Raw genomic sequence first — 7,628 nt, forward strand, 5'->3', positions numbered from 1 at the left:
CATTTTCCTTATTTCAGTATCATGAGCCGTATTAATTTTGTGTACTTTGCTCCTTGTACAATTCAGTATCTGGAGAGATTGGACAGGGTTTTTTCCTGTGTTTATGCTGGTCCACCCTTGTCTGGAACATCTGTGCAGTGCTGTTCTCATGTTTGCCAGCACAGAGGTTTAGTTTCTCCTGGAGGAGCCCCAAATTCCAGCTTCCATTCCTGTCCTACTGTAAAAATAAACTATTCGGAAAATTTACCTTAATTAGGTAAAGATTCTCCAATGAAATATTCAGGAGCCCACAAAATGCTTTGCTTTTACTGGAAACAAATGTTTTGCTTTGCCTTATGCTGAAATCAAACCCTTGGTCAGGGGGAGAAGAAAATGAGGATGAATCCTTTCTAGAGCAGAATATGCCCCTTTGTGTTTATCCATGAGAAATGTGCCCTTTGCAGGAGACCTTGTCTTCAACAGCTCCTGACTCCTGCTGACTGCACAGCTTGGAAAAGGGTGTACAAAAAATTAATATATTGTTGAAAAGCAGCCAGCTGGATGCCTTGGCCACCTCTGGGAATCCCTTCCTTTGATGGAAAATAAATATTTACAGTTAAATAAAACCTTGAATGATTTTGGAATAATTCTGTCAAACAGCAGTGCTACTGTACAGTGTGAAAGGACTCAAAAAACCCCAGTTGGTTCATTTTTTAACTTCAAAGTTTGATGGATACACTCTAAATCCAAGATAAAGTACATTTAGGCCAAAAGGTTTGAAAAGTGATCTCTGATCTTGGTGTGGTTCTCCATCATCACTTCATAAAAATGCTTGGCAAGGTGTTCAGTATCTGTGGGTCTGTTCCTTTCCAGGTAACTTTATGGAGCTGATCCAGTTCCCTGTAAAATCATCAGGGAATTGGGCACTGCCCTTACTGCAAATTTTGAGAGAGAAAGGGCTGAAAGTTTCAACTGGTGCAAATCAGCTCTGTTCTGGTAAAGTCAGCATTTAGAGTCTGTTCATGGATATTTGGGATATATCAAATAAACTCTTCATTTCCTTGAGAAATTCCAGGGCTTCAGAAGTAAAAGAAAATAAACCTGATTTCTGCTGAAAACCAGCATTTCGTCAATATAATTTCTCAAATCCAGTATTGCAAGGTGCAAAGATATTTAAGTACCATCAGTTATGCCTTGACTTATTTTATACCATGGAAAGAATCAGCCATCTAATCGATATTAATATCCCAATTTAACAAAATACACTGTTGAAAGTGTGGTTAAATTTGCCCTTCAGCTCTAGGTATGGTGGCACAAAAATCAAGAAGATTAACTTCTCCATAAACATCTCATTTAAGATCTTAAACCCCTCAATAAACCTGATAATAACGAAGAGTTTTTGGTGTCTTTCAGTAGCTCAGGAGACAAAAGAGCCAATTGAACATGTCCCAAGCTCACTGTGCTGAGTGAACGAGCAGGGTGTCCCTTAGCTTTGGTGACAAATAGTGTAAGAGACTTTATGCCACCATAGTCAGATGACTCAAGGAATCAGGTGCCCCAAGAACTGCCATATCTACTATTTGCCCCCAAACCAGCTGTATCAGGAGTATATTTTCATGGATCTTGCTACCACAGAATGTTTGTGGTGGTTGGGCACCTAGTCCCATCAAAAAACCTTTGGTTCTAACAAGTCGTGATTAAAATTAAGACAGTTTTTCTCTTTCAGAACATAATTGGTAAAATTGGAAATATTTCTTACTGTAACAGCCAGGCTGCCTCTCCTTATCTCAGGGTAGTGTGTTCTCCTAGCAGAATCATTATTAAATAAAGCTTGGAGATTGACCATGAGGAAAAGGTAAAATTTCAGTTCCTGGGGATTTGGAGGACTTACCCAAGAGTAAAAAAAGGATAAAGCTGGGGAGATTTTATAGAGGAGGTTCCTGAAGAGCATTTATGGCTCTCTGAAAGGTCATCAGACTCACAGCTTGGTGGGTGTATGGATTGTGAATTAATTGCCAGTTTGAAGAATTTGTAGAGCTCCTGTGCAAGAAGAGAACCAGGCTATGGGAATGGTGGGTATTTGTGGCTGTAGGCATCTCCAGAATGCTGGATCTACCAGGAATGCTGACCAAAAGGGTCCTGGTTTGGGTCTCTCTCCACTCCCAGCATCAGGGAATTTGTGCCTCTGTTGGACTCTGGAGGGCATCACCCCAAACACAGTGTCCATCATCCTGTTGATACCACCCAGATGTAACTCTTATCTCCTTAGTTAATGGCATTTGTTAAATACTCACCGTGGGATGTGAAAAGAACACTGTCGACACTTGGTCTGGGATGAGCACAGCAATCTCGGATCAGCTCTGAAGCTCCACTTGTGGCAGGGCACGGCGTGGGTGGGCATGGCTTTGTCCTCACCCTCACACTTGTCACAGCTCGGTGTCACCCACGGGCTGCACAAGGGACAGGGATCAACTCACCAGCAACAGCACCTGGCAGCAGAATAACAAATACTGGGTGGTTTCAGCTGGTATTTTTCAGCTGAAGGAGTGAAAGGAGAGAGCTGACCACTGACTTGTTGTGTCAACACGTCATGGCAGCAGAGTCTGTCCAGGAGAGAGCCCTGCAGGTGACAAACAGCTTTCCTGGTAAACACCAGCTGGGAATCTCTTCCACAATGCTCACGGTTTAGGTTTCTTTACATCCATCCTTATGTGCTGGCAGTTTAAGCCCTCAGGGTTTTGCTGTAGTTTTTTCTCCTCAGGTTCAAGCAACCAGATTAAACACGTGTAAACTCATTTAAAATTCCCATTCAGGTTAGTACATATTGCATTCTATACATGTATGTACAATGTATAAAATAAATGTGTGCGCGCTGGAGACAAAAGCCACTTGCAAAATCAGCGTGGAGTTCAATGGTCTCTTGCACACAAAAAAAGAAATTTCCTGAAACAACACATCTGAAATACCCTTACAGATGTTTCTCTGCATTACCAAAAAAAACCCGTCCCCTGAGCTAAAATGAAAATTGATTTTGAAAAAAAAAAAGCTGAAGGATATGAGTGGATCATCATAATTGGATCAACATGCTCCAAAAGCTTCAGGCTACTTCAACTTCATTTCTTAGCTGACAGCTTTCTTTTGGAATTCTTCAAACCAAACACAAATGGTTTGATTGCAATATGTGAAACATTTGACCATCATATCCTTGACAGTCAATCTGCTGCAGGGGAGATTTGATAACTGTTGTCAAATTCATAACAGCCAGTCTAATCCAGAGAACCAACAAAAAAACACAGGAGCTGCTTCCACAAAACCAGAGATGATATTAATGTAAAATGACACCATTTACAGGGAAAATATAGGAAAAGGCTGTATTGGGTCTTTTCCAAATAATGCTGCAACCACATCAACTGATCTTACTGGTTCTTAACTGGGAAATACAAATTAGAGCTGTTTAAAATCCACTTGGTTTTCTGTTCAAGTGTCACGTGAGAAATGAAAGCAGCAAGATCAAGTCCCTCAAACCGAGCCTGCCTTAATTTATGGACAGCATCATCTGGAGAGATCAGAGCTGAATTGTTCCTCCCTAGAACAAGAGGTGTTGCAGGATAGATGTCGGGGCAATTGGCAAATTTCCACATCTTCCAGCATTAAATGGATGAAAAAGAAATGGGAAAACAACCATAAAAAGAAAAAAAAAGTAATAGAATAAAATCTAATGGGTACCTTCTCTGTTTATTTCTATGCCAGGCAAAAGTGAAAACTGCAGCACTAATTGGCAGAAAAGAACTGAAGGATATCATGGATGAACTAATTACTGGGTGTCAATATTGTACTAAACATCGAGTCGGAGGAGTTTTAATAAGTACATGCTCTCTAAAGTTGAAGCTGCAAGATCTTTATCAAAATTTTATGGAGGATTTAATTCACAGTCCTGGATTTTAGGAGAAAATATGCTTGATTCTCACTGTAGCTATGCAGGGTTAGGGAGGATGACGAGTCAGGAGCTCATCTTCAGCAAGTAAAGACTAATTTTAACAGCAAACCCCTTTTTCCTGACAGATCTCAAGCTCTCAGTCTCCATCAGAGCCAGTTTTAGGGAGGTGATAACTGTCAAACAAATCCCTCTCTGCAGGGAGGTTTCCAACACTTGACTTTCCCAACACCGCCGGCACTGGGATTGATCCCATCCTCCAGGACAGTGATTGAGCTTCCAAGCCTTGCCCTTGCACTTTGCTCCTTTTCTCTTTTCCATACCCACAATAAACACATTTACTCCAGAGTTTTCCTTTGCACAATTATCCCTTGGCAGTGGTTTGGGGTTTTTTTTCCCCCTCCATTCTTTTATCTGTTTCTGTCTTGGAAAACTCCGGAAGCAAAAGGGATAAAGTTTAACGACTGTTCACAGTTCAGTGTCCTGCAAAATTAGAGAAACATCTGGAAGTTGTTTTTGCTTTGGGACGACTTTTAGCTGACTAAATGATCTCATCTGCAGAGCTGGGCAGGCTGGTGGAGGATGGAGAGCAAGAGTTGCTCCCTCCTACCTGAAATGCACCACAAATCACATTCCAAGAGCTTTTCTAGCTCCCTAAATCCTCTGGATTCTTTTCCACCATTTAGGAGCAGCCTTCATTAAACAGCCATAAAAGTAAATTAAGAGAAAGCAATAACATCTTATTAGAGCCAAGAAAAAAAATCAATTGCTCAGCATGAGCAACTAAGTAATAGCAAAATATTCCAGACACTTCCAAAAGAGGAATTTTAGCATAAAAACTTTGCTCATGGGAAAAGAGCTGTTATGTGAGCTGGAATTTGAACAACTGGGATTAATAAATCTGCATTCTTTAATTCCTTTTCTAACTCTAACAGCCAAGAATTTTCATTTCTAGTAGGAAAGTGCTGTGATGCAACGTTACCCAGTTTGTTTCTCTTCATCCCATTTTTGGGTTGCCACCTGTGAGGAAAGGATGTGTTTCCTGTTGGAGTCGCACAGGTGTTGGGCAGACCCAGCAGAGGATCTGGCATCACAGCTGGACTCTTACAGAGGGAAGTTTGGGAATGATAAAGGTAAATACAACTAAATTGTGACATTCTTTGGGAATTCCAGCCAAGAATACCACCCAGGATAAAGGATGGTAAGGAAAAAGCACTATAAAAACTGGGTTTTTTGAGAAAGCTGCCTCTAATTTATTTTAGAAAGTAGTTTTTATGTATATAAATATATATAAAATATTTACATTTTTTTCATCAAGTAGCATTTAAAAGCAGAAAAATTTGGACTGGAAAATTAAGCATTTGGGGATGCGCCTATGAAACTACTATTTTTGATATGATAATACTGAGTAATAATTTCATTTAGGGAGTAAATAATATGATATATATATTATATACTCACTATTATCATATCAATATAAATTGATATGATAATACTGAGTTATAATTTTATTTGGGGAGTGAAAATATTTATGGGAGGAGCCAATTCTTTTCTTATACCACTGAGCCAGGAGGAGATTCAAGTCTAGCATTTTCATAATCCATCTTCATCAGCTCTCCTGGATATATTTTCCCTCTTTTCTCATACTCCTGTTAGCAAGACAACCTTCCCTCTCTGTTGGATTCCCTCACTCTTTGCTCAAGCTAGCCTGGAATCAAAACAGCACTTACAGCTCCTCTGCACATGTTGGAAATCCATTTGATGGCCATTGCAGGAGACACGTTTTCAGGTGGAATAACTTGGGAATTCTGCCTGGATGCATAGAGACAACAGAATTACCCTGCTGCACCAGTTATTCTTCCCAGATGGCACTGGAAGGGCTGCTGGGGTGTTTCTGCTGGGGAGGAAAGGAACTTTCTTGCTAAGCAGATGTGATGGCTGTGTGAAAAGGCCCAATTTGGGCCATGTGCAGCACACATTGTCCCAGCAGCTGGAAGCTGTTAGTGCTCAGGAGCTCGGTGAGGATGGAGACTCCAGGGAGCATGGCTGGGATTGCCCACAGAACCTGGATCAGTTTGCTGATAAACAGAGAGCACCGAAGGCTACCTGGAGGAAACCTCGAAATCAGGAGAGCAAATGAAAAGCAGAGGTTGTTCTTCCCCCGCAAAACCTCCTGAGGGAAAGTGCTGAAGCTGGGTGAGCTCGGCCTTTGGAACAGCAGGAATGGTGCATTTGGGTGGGTTCAGCCTTTGCAGGCTTGGGCTGGAGATGAAGCAGCTCATTTGCATTTCAAAGCTGGCCTATATTCTGCTGATTGAGAGTAAATAATGCTCCATAAATATGTATTCCCTGCTCCGAGGTAGCACACATCACAGCAAGGGAGCTCTGCTGTGATGGCTCCAACTGCCCCGGGTGGTTTTCCCCTGGTTTGGTGGGAGACATCCCAGTGTCCAGCCAGGTGTGAGAGCACCTGCCTGGAGCAGCCAGATGTGCCAGGTGGCAGCAGGGATGGCTGCTGGGCAAGCCATCCCTGCATGCAAGAAGAATCTTGGGTTATTAAGGTTGGAAAGGCCTCCAAAGTCATCAAATCCAGCCCTCAATGAATCCCACCGTGGCCACTAAAGTCATCAGGAAGCTGTGCCACATGAAGTGTCCGCTCATTTTTGAGCCCCTCCAGGGATGGGGACTCCACTGCTGCCCTGGGTAGCCCCTTCCAATGCCTGACCATTCTCTCAGTGAAGAAACTTTTCCTAATGCCCAACCTGAACCTCCCCTGTCCATTTTTCCTTGTCTTTCATTGTCCCCTTGTCCCCTGGGAGCAGAGCCTGATGCACCCTCCTGTCAGGAGTTGTGAAGAGTGAGAAATTTCCCCCTGAGCCTCCTTACCTCCACAGCAAACACTTCCAGCTCCCTCAGCTGCTCCTGATGTTCCAGACGCTTTGCCAGCTCCATTCCCTTCTCTGGACACAGGATTCCCAATTCCTCAAAGCCCAGCTCAGGACTGTTCTCTCAACAATGGCATAGATGGATGATTATTTATCCAGAACAATACATCACTTGCATTCTGATGAAAATTAATGAATTTGATGATAAACTTAGTTATGAAATTAATGATGCTAAATTCCAGATATTAAATATAGACCTCGAGAATCCATTATTAAAAAGCTGTGAGATCTCTTTTATTTTTGGGGCATAACAAAGACACACAGTTATCTATATTTCTTCCAGCTTCAGTTAGTTTTCTTCCTACTCAAAATGTAAAATTGATTTGTTGCATTGGGAAATAAACAACAAAAAAAGATGCTTATCTTAGTTCAGTGATATGACCATGATAAAAATTAATTGGTCACCAAAAATTAGTATTCAAAGCAAGGAACACTCAGTATGAAAAATAGAAGACTGCTAAAACAGCCACCAAAAATGTAGATTTGGAAATGTTCTAGAAATGCAATCAAGTTCTCCAAGCTATCAGTGAGGTGATGGAGATGGATGGGAGCTCAGGAATTGCAAACTTCGGGCAGGGATTTAACAAAAGGACTTCAGGTATGAGCAGAACATGGTGGGTTTTTGCTTAAGCTGTTTTTTTTTTTTTTCTCATGTCAGAAAGGGCTTTGGGTCATTAGGAGGTTTCAGAACAAGGCACAGACTCCTCCTCCCTTCTGTTCCCAACTCTCAGAAGGAATTTGGTCCCTGCAGCTCCCCCGCTCAGAGTATA

This window comes from Melospiza melodia, chromosome 16 (genome assembly GCF_035770615.1).
Source record: "Melospiza melodia melodia isolate bMelMel2 chromosome 16, bMelMel2.pri, whole genome shotgun sequence".
NCBI classification, from domain to species: domain Eukaryota; kingdom Metazoa; phylum Chordata; class Aves; order Passeriformes; family Passerellidae; genus Melospiza; species Melospiza melodia.